General features: G+C 43.9%; 1 protein-coding gene across 2 annotated transcripts in view; it reads left to right on the forward strand.

Moving 5' to 3' along the window:
* Positions 1 to 19,448, forward strand: part of N4BP3 (NEDD4 binding protein 3) — a 30,106-nt gene that overhangs the window by 2,127 nt on the left and 8,531 nt on the right. Inside the window, exon 1 of one of the 2 annotated variants that reach the window (XM_084839454.1) lies at positions 14,514 to 14,575. The exons of the other annotated variant lie outside the window; for it this stretch is intronic. The gene's annotated coding sequence lies outside the window, so the exon portion shown is untranslated. Of the gene's footprint in view, positions 1 to 14,513; positions 14,576 to 19,448 lie in introns of those variants that run through there. 2 annotated transcript variants of the gene reach the window in all.

The raw sequence follows: 19,448 nt of genomic DNA on the forward strand, positions 1-19,448 counted from the left end.
CATGCAGGTTAGATAGGAGGAAGGACAAGATGGGGCCTTGGAGGATTTCACAGAAAATATCCAGAATAAATACATCCACTACTATCCCTGGGACCACTTTACCACTGGTAGAACCACTCATGAGTACACCATCAAATACATGCTAGGCCTCAGAGTCACAACCACATCATCTTATTATCAGCTGCATCGATCAAGTCATTGGGTTAGAGAGGATGGAAAGGGAGGAGCATTCACCCACCCGCAGCAAGCCCACCCACCTGTGGATCAAGCTACGCAATGCAGAACACAATTTGCTAGAAACAGAGAGTGGGTATGCTTCAAAAATAGCTTGAGATGATTCATATTACAAGCCAAGCTACACACTGCAGGGGAACACAAAAGCCCCCAGGCTCACTAATCATTGAGGGAAATTCCCAAACTAATCAAACCCTGAAAATGGCCAAGATCAACATTGCACAAGTTCTTTGCTCGAGTTCCAGGCATATATCATCAAGCAGAGCCGCAAGCAAAGTGTAACCGAGATCAGAAATGAGATTGGCTTTCTCCCAGAAGGGTATTTATGTTTTCATTACTATAAATCATTCACCTTTTCAATGGCTCAGATCAGGGTACTTCCATCTTCACTTTGTTTACCACATGGTCTTATTTGATGTGTGCAGAAATAGTCCCGGAATATTAACCAAACATTAAAGGTTGGAATAAGGTTTATTAGATCCTCTGTTTTGGCAAAGGAATCCAAGTTAGGTTTGTGAGGTTGTAAACTCAAATAAGAGCTTTATGAAGGTTGGGCTTGTATTTGTGGCTCTAAGGAGATCACTTTTTACTTGTACCAGCAATTACAGACAGAGCAAGGTAGTTACCACATCCGTTTGTTCTGGCCTTCTTGCTTTTAATAATCTGATATGTTACAGGATCAAATAAATAATGTGCAGACATTAGAGTTGATGATACTTTCCCCCTGCGAGAAAAGGTTTTTGTCTTTGCAGGAAACAGACTGTGTTCATCGGTCTGGACCAGGACAGTTTTGCTAATACAACATATATTATGCAAATCAATTACTGTATGAAAATGGGCTTATCTGGAAAAATGGTTCCATTTGTGTGTTCTGCTCTAACCCAAGATTTGAGTTCTTGCAAAATTTAGAATATGTTTGGCAAGAAATAGTGTCATGGCAGGAGGAAAGATACGGACAACAGAGGAACATGACTAGAAGCTACAAAGACTGAGTGGGAAAAAAGGTTGCCCCCCACCCCCACTCCATTCCTGGTGATGGTACCTTTTTCATATTGCTTGTGCTCCTTTGAACATGACTCCATCAAGATATGCTTTGTTGTTGTTCAGTCGTTCAGTCGTGTCCGACTCTTCGTGACCCCATGGACCATAGCACGCCAGGCCTTCCTGTCCTGCGCTCTCTCCTGGAGTGTGCTCAAGTTCATATTCATTGCATCAGTGATGCTATCTAGCCATCTCATCCTCTGTCATCCCCTTCTCCTTTTGCCTTCAATCTTTCCCAGCATCAGGGTCTTTTCCAAAGAGTTTTCTCTTCGCATTAGGTGGCCAAAATATTGGAGCTTCAGCTTCAGTATCTGTCCTTCCATTGAGCACTCAGGGTTTATTTCCTCTAGGATTGACTGATTTGACCTCCTTGCAGTCCAGGGGACTCGTAAGAGTCTTCTCCAGCACCACAGTTCGAAAGCATCAATTCTTCGGCGCTCAGCCTTCCTTATAGTCCAGCTCTCACAGCCATACATTACTACTGGGAAAACCATAGCTTTGATTAGACGGACCTTTGTTGGCAAGGTGATGTCTCTGCTTCTTACTTGCTGTCTAGGTTTGCCATAGCTTTCCTCCTAAGGAGCAAGCGTCTTTTAATTTCATGGCTACAGTCACCGTCTGCGGTGATCTTGGAGCCCAAGAAAGTAAAATCTGTCACTGCTTCCATTTCTTCCCCTTCTATATGCCAGGAAGTGATGGGGCCAGATGCCATGATCTTCGTTTTTTTAATGTTGAGTTTCAAACCAGCTTTTGCACTCTCCTCTTTCACCCTCAACAAGAGGCTCTTTAGATCCTCTTCGCTTTCTGCCATTAGGGTGGTATCGTCTGCATATTGGAGGTTGTTGATAATTCTCCTGGCAATCTTAATTCCGACCTGTGATTCATCCAACCCAGCGTTTCTCATGATGTACTCTGCATATAAGTTAAATAAGCAGGGTGACAATATGCAGCCTTGTCGTACTCCTTTCCCAATTTTGAACCACTCGATTGTTCCATGTCTGGTTCTTACTGTTGCTTCTTGACCCTCATACAGGTTTCTCAGGAGACAGGTAAGGTGGTCTGGTACTCCCATCACTTTAAGAATTTGCCACATTTTGTTGTGATCCACACAATCAAAGGCTTTAGCGAAGTCAATGAAGCAGAAATAGAAGTTTTTCTGGAATTCTCTTGCTTTCTCCATGATCCAGCGAACATTGGCGATTTGATCTCTAGTTCCTCTGCCTCTTCGAAACCCAGCTTGTACTTCCGGTAGTTCTCGGTTCGCATACTGCTGAAGCCTAGCTTGTAGGATTTTGAGCATCACCTTGCTGGCATGTGAAATGAGCGCAATTGTGCGGTAGTTTGAACACTCTTTGGCGTTGCCCTTCTTTGGAATTGGAATGTAAACTGACCTTTTCCAGTCTTGCGGCCATTGTTGAGTGTTCCAAATTTGTTGGCATATTGAATGCAGCACTTTAACAGCATCATCTTTTAGGATTTTAAATAGCTCAGCTGGAATACTGTCATCTCCGCTAGCTTTGTTGTTACTAATGCTTCCTAAGGCCCACTTGACTTCACTCTCGAGGATGTCCGGCTCAAGTTCAGTGACTGCACTATCATGGCTATCAGGGACATTAAGATCTTTTCTGTATAGTTCTTCTGTGTATTCTTGCCACCTCTTCTTAATCTCATCTGCTTCTGTTAGGTCCCTGCCTTCTTTGTCCTTTATCATGCCCGTCTTTGCACAAAACGTTCCCTTGAGATCTCCGATTTTCTTGAAGAGATCTCTAGTCTTTCCCATTCTGTTGTTTTCCTCGAGTTCTTTGCATTGTTCATTTAAGAAGGCCTTCTTGTCTCTCCTTGCTATTCTCTGCAACTCTGCATTCAGTTGGATATATCTTCCCCTTTCTCCCTTGCTTTTCGCTTCCCTTCTTTCCTCAGCTACTTGTAAAGCCTCATCAGACAGCCACTTGGCTTTCTTGCATTTCTTTTTCTTTGGGATGGATTGAGTTGCTGCCTCCTGAACAATGTTACGGACCTCCGTCCATAGTTCCTCAGGCACTCTGTCTATCAGGTCTAATCCCTGAAATCTATTCCTCACCTCCACTGTATATTCATAAGGGATATGATTGAGGTCATACCGGAATGGTTTAGTGGTTTTCCCGACGTTCTTCAATTTAAGCTGAAATTTTGCAACAAGAAGCTCATGATCTGAGCCACAGTCAGCTCCAGGTCTTGTTTTTACTGACTGTATAGAGCTTCTCCATCTTTGGCTGCAAAGGACATAATCAATCTGATTTCGATATTGACCATCTGGTGATGTCCATGTGTAGAGTCGCCTCTTGTGCTGTTGGAAAAGAGTGTTTGCTATGATCAGCGTGTTCTCTTGGCAAAACTCTATTAGCTTTTGTCCTGCTTCATTTGGTACACCAAGGCCATGCCTGCCTGTTATCCCGGTGATTTCTTGACTTCCTACTTTAGCATTCCAATCCCCTATGATGAAGAGGACATCTTTTTTGGGTGTTAGTTCTAGAAGGTGTTGTAGGTCTTCATAGAACCGATCAACGTCAGCTTCTTCGGCATCAGTGGTTGGGGCATAGACTTGAATTACTGTGATGTTGAATGGTTTGCCTTGGATTCGTACTGAGATCATTCTGTCATTTTTGAGATTGTACCCCAGTACTGCTTTTCCCACCCTTTTGTTGACTATGAGTGCTACTCCATTTCTTCTAAGGGATTCTTGCCCACAGTAGTAGATATGATGGTCACCTGAATTAAATTCGCCCATGCCTGTGCATTTTAGTTCGCTGATTCCCAAGATGTCAATGTTCAATCTTGCCATCTCATGTTTGACCACCTCTAGCTTACCTTGATTCATTGATCTGACATTGATATTTTTTCAAGATATGCTAGAAACATCTTTAAAAAGAAAAACTAAGATGCTCAAGAATCTAAATTCTGCATCTGAAGCCAGATTCTGTGTGGTGTTCTGTATGCATAGTTGTAGGCGAAAACATCTGGAAGGCTACTAGTTGCCCAATCCTGCAGTAAAATGAAGTTTTGTATGTTAAAACTCCAAAGGCTAACAGCGCAACATGTTTACTCAGAGTTTAATGGGACTTACTCCCAGGTAAGTGGGTATAGGATTGCAGCCTCATAGCACTTTATGAGCCTTTGGTAGGAACATATTTGGCTTTCATAATTGAACATTCTCTGTGGACTATCTTAGTAATTTTTCCTCTTCATTATTTTTTTGCTTATCAAAGTAGATCAGGGTAGAATGTAGATCTGGAAAGATTGGCAGATCTCTGTGTGATTTGCAGTAGACCCACAAGGATTTCTGACTTCCAGTTACTTAGCAGCAAGAAAATGAGACCATACCCTCCTAAAATATACGGCTGGAATGAAAAAAGCTTGGGGTAACCAGGGATGGATTTGTGTGGAAGGGCAGTGAACTCCATTCAGTACTGGTACTCGAAACCAATTCTTGGGTTCAGAATTCTTTAATTCTAAGTGTATGTCTTTTGCATAACCCTCCATTTGAGGGTTGCAGTAAAAAGCAACGCAGATTTCACAAGCATGACGTCTACCTGCCAATGATGTAAATTATTAAGTACCTGAAGATACATATATTTCACACTACAATAGTCTCTGTCATCCTGTTGCTCTGAATAGTATAGGTCAGAAAAGCAAGCCTGTGGAATTCTAGAAAATGCTAGCCATAGAAAATGATGATTTCACTATAGCTGCAGGTCAGTTAATAATAAACCTCTTGTGTGGGCTTGTTTGGTTCTTTGTAGGACAGTCAGAGTCATGAGATATCCTGCATCTCCCTCACTGTGATGAATTGCGTTCGGATGTCTGTGAAAGTTGTCTGGTGGCTGAGCAGTTATTCAGACTAATTTATTCTATTTCTGAAAGAGTTGATCTGAGCAGAGCCAAGTCTGAGAATACTCATACTCAAAGGAATGTCTGAGTATTGCTTCTAACCTCGAATGCTCCAAACATAGTCAGCCCTACCTGCCTGGGGGTTTCACAAACAGCTTCCTGTGAAATTGCTATTATTAGATTTAGAAGGATATAAGAAACACTAGTGACTTCTTCTTTGTTTCAGTTGTGTGTTGCCTCACCCTTTTTGGAGAGGCAACTGTACAGTATACATGGGCAGTGTATGGAATAAGTCTCTCTTCTTCTCAGGATGATAGCCTATTTTGAAAGTATCTGCTTGGTGAATCTTGCCAGAGGGAGACATATTTGCCATTCTCACTTAGGCACTGTGATCCACTTTCAGCCAATCGATATAATGTTTTTTAGTGGCTAGAGTGTTGGACTGGAAGCTGGGAGATCCGGGTTCTAGTCCCCACTCGGCCATGGAAGCTCATTGGGTGACTTCGGGCCAGTCACAGACTCTCAGCCCAACCTACCTCACAGGGTTGTTGTGAGGATACAACGGTGAGGAGGAGGATAATGTAAGCCGCCTTGAGTTCCTTGCGAGAGGGAGAAAGGCGGGGTATAAATGCAATAAATAAATAAATAAATAAATAAAATATAAGTGTAATAAAGAAATAAAATAAATACAAAGCATATTGTATGATGTGGCTCTTGGAGTGGGTGTACAACATTAGATGGCCCACTATATGAGAGTCAGTGTGGTGTAGTGGTTAGAATGTTGGACTGGGACTCGGGAGATCCGGGTTCTAATCCCCACTCAGCCATGAAGCTCACTGGTTAATTTTGGGCCAGTCAGTGACCCTCAGCCTAACCTACCTCGCAGGGTTGTTGTGAGGATAAAATGGAGCGGAGGAAGACTATGTAAGCTGCCTTGGGTTCCTTGCAAGAGGGAAAAAGGTGAGATAGAAATGTAATAAATAAAAACATACATTCACTAATCTTGGACTGTGCCACAGGGGACATAGTACTCTAGAGACAATCCAGAAATTTCAGCTGGTCAAAATAGGGGAGTGGGACTGTTCACAGGGACTGGCCAATTTGATCATATTATGCCTGTGCTTTATGATCTGCACTGGCTGCCCGTCCATTTTTGGGCCCAATTCAAAGTGCTGGTATTAACCTACAAATCTCTAAATAGCTTGGGGCCTGATTACCTGAAAAATCATCTCCTTCCATATATACCTGCCCGGACCCTAAGATCTGAGGCCCTTCTCTGGGCGCCTCTACCAATGAGGTGAGGTGGGTGGCTACTAAAGAGAGGGCCTTTTCAATGGTGGTACCCCAATTATTAATGCCCTCCCCAGAGAGGCTTGCCTGGGCCCTATGTTGTGGTCTTTTCAGCACTAGGTGAAGGCCTTTTTATTTTCTCAGGCTTTTTATTCCTTCAGTTTTAAAAATTGTGTTAGTGCATATTTAGACCTTTACACAACTGCTGGCTTTTACTCTGTTTTTTTTATTTTGGTTTTATCCTCCTTTAAACTTAAGATTTCTATATTATGTTTCATGATGTTATGGTATTTTATGGTTTTAAGTTTTGTTTTGTGAACCACCCAGATAGCTTCAGATATTGGGCAGTATAAAAATATAATAAATAAATAGGTACATAAATAGAAACCAAACCCAATGGCAGGGAATTACTGCTTCAAACAGCTAGATAAGAGGGGATCAATTTGAATACAAAGTTTGTCCTGGCTGTTATACTGACTGAAACGTGCAGTTTTTGTTGCCCCCTCTCAAAAAGGACATATTTCTGAAAGATGGGTAGCCAAAGTTATCAAAGGGTTGCAGTGGCTCCAATGTCAGTGGGATGGTGAATCCACTCCGGATTTCCGTCAGAGCCAGTCAGAATGTTAAAGGAGATATCCAAGGCACAGCTACACTTGAAGCACCTTGGATAGCTCCTTTAGAGTTCTGATTGGTTCTGATGGAAACCCGGAGCACTGGCCCACTGACATGGGAGCCTCCAGCCTCCACTGAGGGGTTGAAGTACCTCCAACTGAGAAAAGGTTACATACAGCATTTGTGGCTGTTCTCTTTATAAAAATGATGATTGACAGAGGTTTATAAAAATTATGCATTGTGTGGAGAGAATAGACAGAGTTAACATACTTGCATAATACTAGAACTTGGGGGGTTACTTGGTGGAATTGTTTGGCAGTAATTATTTATTTATTTAAAGATGCTTGTAAGCAGCCCATCGGACAAAAGAGCCTTCTCAAGGTGGTATACAAAATTCATAAAACATCAGTAATACACAATTAAAATCCAATCAACAACTTGCTATTCAGAATGGATAAGAGAAAGTACAGCAGCTAGTCTTGCTGCCCTCGGCAATTCAGGAAAGTATTGCTAATTTATGGGATGTGCTGCTACAAGATGCGGTGATAGCCATCAGCTTAGATGACTCTAAAATGGGACTGCATGAATGTATGGAGAACAGATTATCAATGAGTTTTAGCAACAATAGTGAAATGGAACCTCCACATTTAGAGCAAGTATGCCATTGAATACCAATTGATGGGGTGGGGTAGATAAGATAAATGGGGGGGGGGCTGCTGCCATCATGACCTGCTGTGGGGCTTCTCAGAAGCATCTAGCTGGCCATGGGTAGGAACTGAATGCTGGACTACATGGACCCTTGGTCTGATCAAGCAGGGCTGTTCTTATACTAGTGTAAATCCCATGTTGCCACAGGGCTAGTAGTCTGAGAATGATTGGATGAAAATATGTTTGCCCATTTCCCTTGTGATTGTCTATCTGTTTTCGTCTCTTGTTTTTCTCTCTCATCTCCCCCTGGTATCCTTTCATCTCTTTCTCCTCAGCTTCTATTCCTCCTCCTCTTACTATCACTAACTGACTTTTTTTCACCTCCTTTCCCAACATTCTGTGTGTGTCCTTTCATTGGCCCAGCAGTCAGAGAGCTCACAGGAACAAGCATTATTACACATACATACACACAGTGTGTCACATGTTACATTACATGCACAGTGTAGCACATATTCATTAGCCTGAGTGTTCATTAACCTCCCCTTTGCCCCATCCCTCTCCCTTCCTGAGCTGCCCAAAGTTGGATCTTTGAAGTTTCAAAATTTTCTGCACGTTTATACTGCTCAAGCTTCAGTTTGAAACAAAACTGAGCAAAATCGGTCAGGTAGATTTCTAGTAATAAGCCTTACACTACCTTATTCTTATATAAGATGCTGGACTACATGGACCCTTGGTCTGATCTAGCAGGGGTCTTCTTATATATTCCCATGAAACTCTGGGCCTACTTCATATATTCAGAATCATGACAAACCTCTAAAGAGTTGATATTGGCTTAAATGTCATACCATAGCAACCACATTTTGGATTTTCTTGATTTGATTTGCCTAGAGACTTTTTTTTTAAGGACAAGATACTGTTAATATTCTCGGGAGAGATTAAGATTTCCTGTGTCCCAAAATATTACAGCCCACACACATCAGTGTTCGAATATATAGGTGTGATGTATCTAGGGGTTCCCTAGCAGGCCCTGGCTCCTAGAGGTCACTGGGTAAATCACTCAGCTGATCCACTGAGTACAGAATTTCCTTAATGCTCCCCCAAATAGCCAGCTGCCACAACCTATTAATTTACAAAGAGCAGCAGGACTCTTCTTTGTATATACTTAACTGTATATGTCAAAGCCAGCACATGGAGTAAGATAGGCCAACCTTAGAACCCATACAGTCCAGAACACAAGTCGTTAAAACTTTAAACATATATTTATTTATGAAACACAACAACCAGAGCAAGTAGCTGGCTGATAATAAATAATGGTTCTATCTACTAACCTAACCTAACATCACCGACTCAACTGCTTTCTTTAACATCTATCCTTACCAGCCTTTTGCCCCCCCCCCCTTTAACTAATTCCTTATGCCTGAACAAGGTACCCCAATCTGGTGCTCTCCAGATGTGTTGGACTCCCATAATCCCATAGCCAGCTGGGATTATGCTGGCTATGAGATTATGGGAGTTGTAGTCCAACACATCTGGAGGGCACTGGGTTAAGGCTGGGGTACACTGACACATGTAAGAGGAGCAGGTTCAATCATACCAGCCCCACCCCTAACATTCTGTATTAAGTGGTGGGGGATCTGCAGGTGGCTTCTCCTCTCATTTGCTGGAACCCTGCTTTATCAGGGTTCCCGACTGTGCAAAGAGTTCTGCTTGCATTCAAGCAAACAAGAGTAGAAGCCCCCTGGAGACCACCCCACTCAACACAGAGGGTGGGGCTGGTGTGTGCAAGGACATTGTGGGCAGCACACACAATCCCATGCCTCTTATACATGTTCGTAACACCCAAATAGGGCTATTCTCTCCATCCCAACTCAACCGACTTAACACCACTCATTATTCCATTCTGGCCCCCACTGTCAATCCTTCCTCCACTCATATTTCTCATACAAGAGGTATCAGCCTTTGGTGACAACAATCCTTGAACCTGAGTTGCTTTGAGAACTGAGCATGAACCTTGTCCTACCTCATTCTTACAGTATGTGCCTCTGGATCTCAAATAGCTGCAGTAGCCTCTTGCTGTGCTCTCTTCTGTGTGCATGATCCCAGTTCACCCTTGCCCCTCTACATCTTCCTTTTCCTGCCTGCAGCCCTTGTTTGTGAAACAGAACATGCCTTTCTGTCATGACTCAGGAGTCCAGCAGTGACATGGACTCTGAAGCCGAGGATCCAGTGGTGCCAACAGGCGAGGCTCTGGGTTTGAGCACCACTGCAGAACTGCCAGAGACCCCTGAGTCCGAGCCTCCAGAGACCCCTGAGTCCGAGCCCCAGCACCCATCTACAAGAGCCCCACATTCCAGGGAGCCCATGCACCAACACCAGCAGCGTGCCAGGCGCGAACTCTTGAAGAGACGGAGGAGTGCTAGGCTACCAGCCAGGGGCCTGTCCCTTTAAGGCTTCCATTCTGAAGAAAAGGGTAGAGTCTGGGGCTGTAGCATAAAAGGCTTCAGTCTGGCCTAAGACTGTCGCAGCAAGTTGCTCACTAGGAGCAATCCTGGGTGCTGCCTTGACTCCTGCCCTGCCTCCTCTTGCTGTGCCTCTTGCTGCCTAGTATTGAACCCTGTGGGCTTCTGCTTGGGCCAGAAGAGGCCCATCCCTGACCCCCATGCACTGCTTCTAGATTGGAAACTGTGGATGGTTTCGAATGCTGCATAGGAGCACTGAAAAGAGGATGCAGCAAAGCAGCAAATCATGCAACTTTCTCTAGATGGACATCTGGCATTTAGTGCCTAGAAGCATGGAAGGAAGATGAGGAAGTCATTAATTTTGAGTAATATCCAAAGCCACACTAGACTTTGCCTGCTTCACCTTTGAGCCTGCCCCATTTACCTGCCTCTCTTGCCCCTGTCTTAGCTCTCTTAACCTGTACTGATGATCAAGAATCTATCCCTGACAGTTGTTTGGATCAGATTTGGCCAGTTCCTTGGCCTAACCTTGTAAATAGTTATAACATTGGGTGCGGCTGGGGTATAGGACAAAATAAAGTGTTAGTTTGGATGATGTTGGAGTTGTGATCAGACCCTTGGCAATTCTTGTGATGATAATATTTGTACTAAGAAAAGAACTGGGGCTAGGGATTGGTTTGGTGTAGCACAAAGCCCATTGGCCCATTCTGAAATGAACCATTCCCTAGTCCCAGTTCTTTTCTTAGGACAGACATGATCTCCACAGGAATTATTATTAAATTAGCTCAAACTCCTTCTTATGACAGTGGCAATTGCTGGTATTTCAATCATGCAAAAAAAGAAGTCATACAAAGTGCACATTCAGAGATGATGTACCTTGAAAAGGTAATGCCCTCATTTTTCAATGTATGATGGAATTTCACTCTCAGGCATGAAATATTTATGTCTGTTCAGCTATGTAACAGCAATTATTCTTGCTCTACATATCATTTATAGACCTGTCCAATTTTCCTTTAAATTCTAATCTTCAGATATAACCCGTGGCAGAGATTTAATTATGCTTTGGTGGTGGGGAGAGAGATGCTGCCACTACACCAGCAGAATGGCCGCGGTATCTTATCTCCCTGTAGTTTGGGAAGGGAAGGGAAGGGAAGGGAAGGGAAGGGAAAAACACACAGCCAGAAAATACAAAGATGGTGTCAAAATGGCAGACATGTCCCCAGCATTCCTGGATATACCCCTAGTCCCCAGCAATCAGGGGCTGTGCCAGCAGTGACACCCACATAATGTCCATACACAGAGGGAGCCATTGAACTCACAATGCTGGAGAACTCCCCCCACCCTGAACAAACCCTGCATGGCAACACACACAAAGATGCCACAGTGTTCGCAATCCAGGAGCTCCAGGCACAGCCAGCAATGACTCCACTAATGCCAGTCCCCAGACACAGGTTCATATCCCATTCTGCTATTCACAAGCACTGTTTTGGAGTACAACACGCATAAGGAAAGAAAGGAGATCCCACACAACACAGCACCCACATAGGTCCCTGGGCAGGACCCCTGAGGATCCCTCCCAGGTCAAGGGTTAGTAGTGAATGGTGGTCAGCAGCTGGAGCATGTTGTCCCTGGAGACACAATAGGTGTTTGTGTGGAGTAAAAGAGGAAGGGCATGAGTGGTGCCTCCTGGGTGCTCCATTAGTGTTCATGCCTCAACCTCCGAGACTGCAGAGACTCCACTTTCCTCCTTGGGGGTTGTAGTGAAATACTTTCTGTGCAGCAGCTATTTGGTCTGCTCCATATCCATGCATCTAGGTTGTGATCCTGCAAAGCACAAGGGCTGATGAGCATTTGGCCAGCAGAGGCAATGACTGGCAGGCCTGGACTTTGCCAGCACCGAGCTTACGGGCTTCCCCGGTGTGTGGGAGACACTGCTCCCTGCTGTGGGGGTGCGGGGTGGACATGTGCATTAGAGCAATACAGTTCACACAAGATGCAGCAAACACATATAGCAAAGGGAATTGGGTGGGGGTGATATGAGAGGCAGTTATATTTTGAAGCAAATGGTCCTCCCTTCTCTTGCTTACCTGTGTGGGGTCCTTTGTCCTGGAGTGGAGTTTGGCATTGGGTGTTTATGTCTGGAAGTGGGTTCTAATGAGCAGATAAATGTCAATGATATGTCAAGTTCTCCTCTGTATTCTGAGGCCAAACTGTGTTTTGTGCAACTGCTCCTTTTATATGCATTAGTGCACTTTCTCCATAGTTTTCCATCCCCTGAAAACAGCTCTTTTCCAGGAAGCCTTCCTTGGTTAACCAGCCTCGGTTTTATGGGCACTCTGTTTTTTTAAAAAGTAACGTTAATATCATGTTTCATTCTTTTTATCTTTTGTTTGTTTTATCTTGTGTTGTTCATTGCTCCAGAATCTGTTTAGATGTGGAGCAGTATATAAATATTGTAAATAAATAAAATAAAGTTCTTGCTCGCGTGCACAACATGAGGCCAGAGAGATGCGATATGCCCTATGCCGCACACCCATCATCTGAGTACTGGCCCCCGTATGGAATTTAGACTCTGGCGGTGGTGTGTTGTGATTGGGTATGGAGTTCCACCATATCCTATACTCTTTCGTGACTTGGGTGGGGCAAATGTCGATGCAGGAGCAACTTAAAAAAAAAATCCCTCCCATTAGATTTCTTGTGCCAGGGCTGGGGCTGGCTGGTGTAAAGTTGTGATGTTGGCAGGGGGTGGCCATGGCTTGAAGAGGCTTAATGGCTTAAGTAAATTCCTCCTATGTACCACCTACATCCTGCTTATGACTTCACCCTATTTCAGCTGCTCCACTGGTGTATCTTTGCTGGTGGATTGGCTCAGTCACTCGAGTGTCCTGCCAGCATATCTATTGTGCCAGTGGCATATCTCAAATTCCACTGGCATAGCAGGGCTTCCACCGAATCCTATAGCCCCTCAGCTGGTGGATGTTTCTTTTAAATTGTTTAATTTTCTAAACACAAAAGACAAACAAACAAAAATACAATAAATTTAAATCTAATTATTGACAGACTGTAGTACGTTTTCTTCCCCTTAACTTTACGGATAAAAATGTAGGTAGAATCCATTGGCTGCTTGGAGGTTTTATTTATGGTTCTTCATAATAATGAATTACATTTAGTCTTTTTTCCATAATCTGAGGAAAGGCTTTGACAAATATTGCTGCATATGTATATAAAATATAAAATAGAATCATGCCACATTTTGTGAAAATCAGATTTTTAAACTGTGCCTTTAGCTAATTTCAGTTGGTACATCAATTTTTCTACCATGGCTCTTTGCCACAGCTCCATGTACCAAGATTTCAGTGTTAGAAGTTCTGCAGTTTCCCACGTTTTAGCTATGTTTTTCCCACGTTTCACCCTGCGGGGCTGCCATCAGCATGAACACCATTCCTTAGATGTCACTTTTGCATTTCGTTCTTCTGATATTGTTAACAGAGCCACTGCTGATGTAAGATATAGACTTTGGTGTGTGATGTTTGCCATTTCTAAGAATATCATGTCTCCAAACTGTAACACGACAGGACATGGATCTTGAGTACAGGACTGCACTCTTATTTGTTTCTATGTTAAGTTATTGTTTGCTCATGAATGAGGGTGCTGTCCAGACAGTGATGTCTTCCAGTCATAACCCTCGCACGTTTTCCCACAAGTTCTTCCAATTTTTTCCTTACTGGCCACAGAAAATGCATTCAAGAAAAAAAGAATTGCTGCACAATACCTTCTCATAGGTAGCATTAGGAGCCTTCTGTCCAGTGCCCCGAGCCTCTGAAAAAATTAATACTGTGTTCACCCTTTTCTCTAAAAGAAGCCATTCTAGTAATTCTAGTATTTTTTCTACATCAGTTTCTTTTTGCAATCCTTCCTCTGCCTGAATCCTTTTCTAATTCTGCCACAATTTTAGGCAACGTATGTCTCCTCTATTTGTAAATATAATAGCTGAACTACTTCTTAAATGTCTTCTCTCAGCATAAAGATCCCCATGTTTTCCTCTAACTGTAATCTCAGTTAGAGTCTCAGTTAGTGAAATAACATAATGTAGTATTAGGCTGACCATACATACCGGTTTAAATGGGACGGTACTGTTTTTTTCATATTTCCCGACGTCCCATCATTTTAATATAAATGTCAATTTTGTCCTGTTTTTAATTTTTTGTAAAAAACTGAACGCGTTTATCAGAAGGCTCTATGCTAATCAGTGTGTGCAGTAAAACTATTAGCGTGATGAAAGAGGAAGTTCCATTTGCTTTATCTAGCCAGGGCCAGGCTTCTTGAGCTAGTGACGATCAGACACCGCCCCCTTGCTTGTCTGCAGTGGTGGGGAATTCAAGAGGTGGTCGCTAAGCCCCATTCAGCATGTGGGAGCCAGGAGGGTGAGTCTTACTGTTATTTCTACCATCATTCCTCCCATCATTACTTTTTCATGAATACGGAATATTACATAACCCCGTCCCGTTTTTGTCATCCTAATATCCCGTTTTTGTCTCCAGGAAATATGGTCAGCCTATTTAGTATAGAATCAAACTTCACAGTCTTCTTGCCCAGGGGTCAAGAGTCTGGAATATAAAGCTGGTTACAAGCCTGGGGTCTTCTAGGGGTTCTTCTTGTAGGCCTCTCCCAGATTAAATCAGCCATCTTTACTCTTTGTTAACCCTTTTTAGTACCAGATTAACATCCTCCGCAAGTCTTTCCACCATTATGGGTTTGGTTTTAACACTGTACTAAGAAGCAGAGCATTCACTGAGCAGAATGAGGCAAGGTTTGCCAAAGTAAATCTGGCAGGAGAGATGCATTCAAACTAAAAAATAAATGTATAAAAACACATATATTAGGCTATAACTCTGTATGTGAAGCATGGACAAAAGGCCAAATAGAAGAAAGGACATTTAAGGCTTGTGCCTGAGAACAATGTGAGTTGGATAGGATCGAAATGAATACATAAATAAACGGGATTGGAGAGGTATGAGAATTGCTGAACAGTTTGAAGAGCCAATCAAGTAGGATAGAGCATGAGAGCATAAGAAGAGCCCTGTTGGATCAGACCAAGGGTCCATCTAGTCTAGCATTCTGTTCACACAGTGGCCAACCAGCTGGTGATGGGAAACCCACAAGCAGGACATGAGTGCAATAGCACCCCTCCTGCCCATGTTCCCCAGAAACTGGTGTACATAGGCATACTGCCTCTGATACTGGAGGTAGCATATAGCCATCAGGACTAGTAGCCATTCATAGCCTTCTCCTCCGTGAATTTGTCCAATCCAAATATCCTAAGGAAAGTGATATTGTATATGATAAGGCATATCCTTCAAGATATGACTGAAGGGAAACTAAAAGGGAAAACCCCCAAAATCCACAGTTGGGCAATACCTTTATATTTAGGACCAACCAAAATTCCATAATATTTTCTCCAGAACTCTTCATCAGGCCAGATGGTGTGGGGGGTGGAGAGAAACAGAAAAGTCCAAAAAGGTGCCCAGATGTTGTGGGCTTGAGGTCTGTCGTTTAGGTGGTACACCCAGTCTTAAAATGGAGGTTGCAGATTGAATGAATTAGTCAGTGCATCTGATTACACCTAGCAATACATTTGGGGAGAGAGAAGCAGCAATGGTTGATCTCCATTTCTGAAAACACAAAGGCCAGCTGTAACTCTGATTTAGAACTCTGATCTAAAAGGAAGAAGGAAGAGCAAGAAGAAGGCTCAGATATGACTACATAAACTGATCGGGGAAAGGGAGGGAGGAGCAACGCCGACTGAGGTCACAGCTCATTTTTTCTGTTGCCCCGTCTCCCTTCTGAGGGGGTGGGGTTTCAGGAAGAGGGAGGGGCCTTGCCTGTGGTTCTGCAGGCAGGATGAGGTGGTCTGTTGGGCCACGTGTAGCCCGTGGGACAGAGATTCCCCATCCCTGAAATAAAGCAAATTGCAACTGAAATAAAGCAAAGCAAGAAGAGAGAAGGGTGGAGACATACACTGACCAGTGGAGAGTCTTTGGACATCAGTCTATGGACTGAATGCTACAGAAAGAGACAGAGATCTGGCACAAGCTTCCATCCTGGGAGGTGTAACAGGTTGGGTGGATGAACTTCCATAGAGAGTCAGTGTATCACAATGCAAGTACGTCTGACCTGAAGAGGTTCAGCACTGTGAAAGAGCCTAACTTCACAGAGGATTTGAAACGCTTGTTTTGATTTGACCCATCCCCGCTCCCAAACCTCCCACACACAGTGCTGAGTGCCAGCAGTGAGCATGAGCACAAGCTCCAGCAGCTGATTTCATTTCTCTGAGGGCTTGCTCCATTCTGGGTGCCTGATGCACACTTGGCTCTTGGAAGGAGATGCTGGGATCCTTTGTGGGGTAATGACAGCACAGGGCCAGAGGCTGTCAGACAGGGGTGTGTGTGTGTGTGTGTGTGAGAGAGAGAGAGAGAGAGAGAGCGAGCGCGCAATTAAAGGAGAGTCATTATCATTATTTTGATTTACACTACACACAGGGTGTTGGATCTCAAGGGGTGTGACCCTCTAAGCTAGGGAAGTTTCAAGAGCCGGTGGAATCTGGGTCACCAACACTCTGGGGCATGTAGAGTAACACCCCATCCTATCTGCCAGTGATGGTGGGATAGGATCATGATAATGAGAGGCTTAACTTACCACCCCTACCTTTGCTGCCACGTGAATTGTCACCCAGTGTTTGTACATCCAGGGTGGAGACCTCTTACTCCTCTGTAAGAACTGTGTCAGCCCCCTGCTAAAGCTGGCCTGGATCTCTGCCACAGGCCTACTTGGAACAGACTATATTATCAGAATATGTGGAGACTTAAAGAGTGGTGTGGATGGCGGCTGCCATGGAAACCTTCCCCTTTGGGATTGCCTTGACCCTGACCACTTGACATGGCTGAAGCTGGCCTACTGGCTTCTACAGGAAATATTTTGGCTCCCTTGGGTCTATTGCCAGTTTGACTATTTACGTTTCCTGCGCACGTTGGCAAAGGCCTTTCTCTGTCTGGTTTGCTTGCCTACCTTGGGCACTTTTTTGACCCAGGGTTATAGAGATGTTGGGTTAATTAATTACCTAATAACTAATGAGCCTGTGCAGTGCTTAGGGTCATTATCTCGCAGGACCAGAGCATAAGGTTTGGCAGCAGCAAGTTCATTCAAAATGGAGATGGTGAGGCGCTAGTCTTGCTGCCCTCGGCAATTCAGGAAATGAGTCCTCAGTTGGTAATGATGGAAATTGGCCCTCCCTTATTAGCAACCTTGAGATTAGCTTCTTAGCTGTCCTTGCCTTAAAGCACCCCGAAAATACCTTTTTGCGTTAGCCAGCCACTGGCACAGGTGGAGCCCAGCATGCCACTTGACTCTGTTAATGTGTATGTTGCCAGTGCATATTGGAAAAGGCTGACTTCATAGGGATGAAAGAGTAGAATGGAGCTATTCCCTGTACCTTGGACTTGTTCACCAGGGACTTAGGCCTGCTCTACATATGCAGCAGAATGAGGTGGTAGAAACCTAAGGACTGCATCGTTTCAGGCTGCAGGTATTGAATATCCTACCACATTAAAAAAAACTGGATATAGAAAACTAGCATATCTGGGATAGCTCGTTGCTTGCTATACTAGTTTCTAGTTTTGTTCTTGTTTTACTTTGGGGAGCATTCAGAAGTGTGACCCTCCACCTGCAATCAGAAGTGACCCAGTCCAGTCGACCACATCAGGAGTCCCACCTCACTTTATTGCATGTGTAGACTAGGCCTTAATCTGTAGTGTCTGGAAACCAAATTGCTCTGCCATAAGTGGGGAAGGGGACATGTCTGTCTTCCACTTGGAAGAAATTAACTCCAGGTTTTCAGGCTCCCTCCTAGCAATGCTGAGTATCTGAAGCCTTCACACCTGCTCAGGAAATGGTGCAGTCCTGTCTGTGTTACTACCCAAATGTCCTTTCCTGTTTCCTCTGGTTCAGCTGTTTGTGCTCCCTCCTCTCTTCTCAGCATCTGTTTCCAGTTTAGCTGCTTGCAACATTACCTACTGAAGGGAAACTCTGCCTCATCAGAATTAACTGGTGCCAAGATACTTATTTTGGTTGTTGCCCAGAAAAATTAATTTTTTTCTTCCCACCAAGCAGTTAAATATATTTGTTTTGTTTAATTTTTAAAAAATTATAAACTGCTGTTCATCCTCTAGGGAGTAAGAGTCCTGCCTTTAGCAAAAGGGACAAAGAGGTTTGTTCTTCCTTATGGGGAAGTGGGAAGGCAGTAGCTAAATAGCAACGTATATCTGCTTGTTCCCGAACTCCACAGGCACTTAGATCCAGCGTCTATCTGGGGCTAGTCCTGGGGACCATATATAGGAACTTTCATGAGCTATGGGAATCACAAGCGCATCCTGCCCCTTTCAAATTGGCAGTATTATGTTGTAGCAATGAGGGCAGAGAAAGTGCTTTCTGTGAATCATAAATGTAGCCCTTGGTTCCATTACTATATTGAATCCTTACCTTCCTGCATGCATGTACATGCCATGTGAGTGCAGGACTGGGGCCAGGCTAGTGTATTCTTGAACTACAACCAGTGGGCTAAATCATAGAGATACCACATCTCAGTCATGAGATTGAGGGCCTGTTTGGGCAGGTGGTGATTCCACACACAGCAAGAAGCCTGGAGGTCAGGGCAATAGAACTGAGATGGGAAAAAGGTTGTCAGAATCTGGTATGTTTTCCTTTTCAGCCTGAAACCTAGCTGAACATCAGACTGCACACAAAACTAGCTGGTAGCGAGAATAAAGGACTTGTTCCTTGGGAGGGGGAAATTGTAGTTGCACCATCACTTGCAGCCTGACGAGATGGTATGAGACCAGGCTGGATCCTGGGCAGGGGCTCCATTACTTATCGTGTTCTTGCGAATGGCAGGTCAAACTCTTGTGACCTATTCTGATTGGCCAATTTAACCACAAAATGTGCTGCTAGCGTTATATATGACTCTGGCCATAGGAGGCTGTGGGCTCTCAGTGATCGTCGCCTCCTATGCAGGGTCAGCTTTACAATAAATGGTGCCCTGGGCAAGGAATGCCTTCAGTGCCCCCCCCCCCTTCCCATCAACTTACAGCTTTCTTCTTAAATTATTTACAGTGCTTACAGTGTTTATTTTTTATCTAGAACAAATGACATCAAACTGGAAGTTGAAAAAGGAACTGACTTGAAAGCTAATTGATGGAAGTTCATTTTTGTAGTTAGTACCCAAACATCCTGTACAACTTTGAA

The sequence above is a fragment of the Heloderma suspectum genome, chromosome 2 (assembly GCF_057233095.1).
Source record: "Heloderma suspectum isolate Gila_16-S chromosome 2, 16-S_ref, whole genome shotgun sequence".
Classification (NCBI taxonomy): domain Eukaryota; kingdom Metazoa; phylum Chordata; class Lepidosauria; order Squamata; family Helodermatidae; genus Heloderma; species Heloderma suspectum.